Source organism: Myotis davidii, unplaced genomic scaffold, assembly GCF_000327345.1.
Source record: "Myotis davidii unplaced genomic scaffold, ASM32734v1 scaffold1494, whole genome shotgun sequence".
NCBI lineage: Eukaryota > Metazoa > Chordata > Mammalia > Chiroptera > Vespertilionidae > Myotis > Myotis davidii.
Genome location: NW_006286246.1, coordinates 4673674 through 4676185, shown reverse-complemented (window position 1 = coordinate 4676185; position 2512 = coordinate 4673674). Strand labels below are relative to the sequence as shown.

Genomic DNA, 2512 nt, shown 5'->3' with positions numbered 1-2512 from the left:
GCTGATGTTGCTGCTTTAAAAGGCATTCCTCTCTTACGTTGCGAAGTGCAGCAGAGGAAAAAGCTGTTAGATGACGTATATGTCAGGGTATATCTAAGTAGTGTTGTGTTATGTAGAGCTTTCTTCTGCTTCACTCGGAGCAATAGCAATTTTGTTACCCAGCTAAATTGACTGATGGAAGATAGCAGGAAAATGGCATTACTGCTGCTCAGATGTGGTGGGTACAGACCATGTCACCTGTACAACACGAGACAGATGTGCTACAGCTTACAAACTATGTAGTGATTACATTACGGGAGAGAAGAAAGTGAAAGTGTGTGGAGACAATTATATGCTTATCACTCGGACGCTGTGTACATTCCATTTCTTTTATAAACAATACTAGAGACCTAGTGCATGAAACCACCAGGGGGCAACTCCTGCTTGAGTATATGCCCCCTGGTGGTCAGTGCATGTCATAGCAACCAGTTGTTCTGGTCATTCTGGTCGTTCCTTTGTAAGGTGGCGTAGGCTTTTATATACATAGATATGTCATATGTGATGAGGTAACAGCCGTGGTAGCAGCTTGGGTGGGATGGAACTTGTGAGCGTTGCTAAGTCCATTTGCCCTGCAAGTGCCGATTGACTGGACATTTTGGGCCAGGGTGTCTTAAGTGCTGAAGTTATAAATATGAATAAAGCAAGCAAGCCCCTTGTCTCCAATGGGCTCGGCGTCAAATAGCAGTTGTGTCATCATTGCCGCCTGCTGGGGGGTAGTCCACTGAGCCGGCTCTTCAGAAGGCAGTGGGGTCAAGGGAGGCGTCCAGAAAACAGGGGGTAGGGGGGCCTTAGATGAAGAAAGAAAGCTTATTCTACTGTCTCAGGGAGGAAGGACAGAAGGATGCAATGATGTCTGTAGGGTTGAGAGCAGTCGGTGGTAGTGCTCCTGGGCATGGCTTTGGGCTGTGAATGCTCAGCTTGTATTTCCAGAGTAGCAATAATAATGATGTTTAAATAAAAGGACACCGTCTTGTTTCAGAACGGAGGGACGTTGTCGGTGGCGAGAGGTGTACATGTATAGGCTGCTTACCTGGATGAGAGGTTGTCAGCAAGTGCCCCTGGGTGAGTGGATGCGTGTGAGTGAATTAGTGAGTTAGTGGGAGTGTGTGAATGAATGAACGCCCGTCAGGTGCCCCCTGACAAGCAGGGCCTTAGAGCTCGTCCTTTGTCGCTCTTTCCCCTGCGCTGTCCTGGTTTTGTATTGAATTTTTCAACTTCTCCAAACCAGACCCTGGGCTGGCAGATGAAGATGAACTCAGGGTGGCGCGTGGGAGGCGTTAGCTGCCATCTTTCTAGATGGCAAAGGCAGTGCCACGCCGGCTGTGGGCTAACAAAACTAACCCAGAGACTTGCGAGAGGACTGCTGGCCCCGCGGGGAGCGGGTGCGTTTCCCAGACCCCCACTCCTCTCCCGGCGCTGAGGCCATTCACAGGCAGGTCTGTACGGGGCCTGCCGACATCCATCTAATGGAAACGCAGGAAGGGAGATTTTGGAAGGTGGCCTACACCGCATGCCAGTGCAGAAACCGAAATTCCAGGTGAGTGTGAGGTGTGGCAGCGCGGTACTTATGTTCCATGGCAACTGTAGCCTGTCAGTCAGAGACACACAGGAACATCTCAAAATAAAGACAGCGCACACTCACCGCTGGCTCATTAAACACTGTTACGTTACCCTCAGGTTGTATGCTTTTCTAAGGCATTTTTTTTTTTTTGCAGAATTATTTTATAGGGTCTGACAGAGCACACTGAACTTGGAGACAAAATAAATTGTCCTATTGTTAGTTGAAGTACAGCTAATATTTTGCAAGAAGCACACTTTTTTGTTTTTAATCATCTCATTACGACATAATGATCTTCTTCCAGCTGAGGTGTCTAATTGCTGTCATATCCAATAGCCTGTTAATTGGTGAGTGTAAAGCAAAAAGCCACCGTGGACACATCTAGACTACGCTCTCATCGCATAGAAATGGAGTCGACACGGAGTACTTGTTAATTACATTGGTGGAGCGCTGCCTAAATCTGTACTGAGCGCGCATGGTTTTTCTGTTCCTACAAACAATAGCTACACCGTCCGGAACATCTGCGTGGCTCTCTCTGTGCCAGGTGTCACTCAGCGTCGTGAGGACTGGCTTGAGATGTCCTTGATCACAGTTCACATATCTGAAAAGCAGGTGGTTGGTGTGGTCAAAACTTGGCGGTCGGAGCTCGAACACACCTCTCCCCCATCCCTGAGGGGGACGAGACCTCCCCTTCTGCTGTTGAACCACAGCGCGTTTTAAAAACCGATTCTTGCGTTTAAATAATTATGTACGTATTTTACATTTATGTATTTAATATGTCAGAATAAATGGAAAGGCATCATTGAAATATATTCAGGGTTCCAGGGACCTTTACATTTTACGCACACATCCACTAAAGCGTGTGTGTGAGAGTGTGTGTGTGTGTGTGTGAGTGTGTGTGTGTGTGTGAGTGTG

The 2512-nt window shown here is 47.6% G+C and overlaps 1 long non-coding RNA gene across 1 annotated transcript in view; it reads left to right on the top strand.

The window, feature by feature from the left end:
* The window catches only part of LOC107182119, a 4759-nt gene extending 4068 nt beyond the window's left edge, over positions 1–691 (top strand). Inside the window, exon 3 of the long non-coding RNA XR_001512843.1 lies at positions 681–691. This is a non-coding gene — a long non-coding RNA (uncharacterized LOC107182119). The remainder of the gene's footprint in view (positions 1–680) is intronic.
* The last annotated feature ends 1821 nt before the right edge of the window (positions 692–2512 follow it).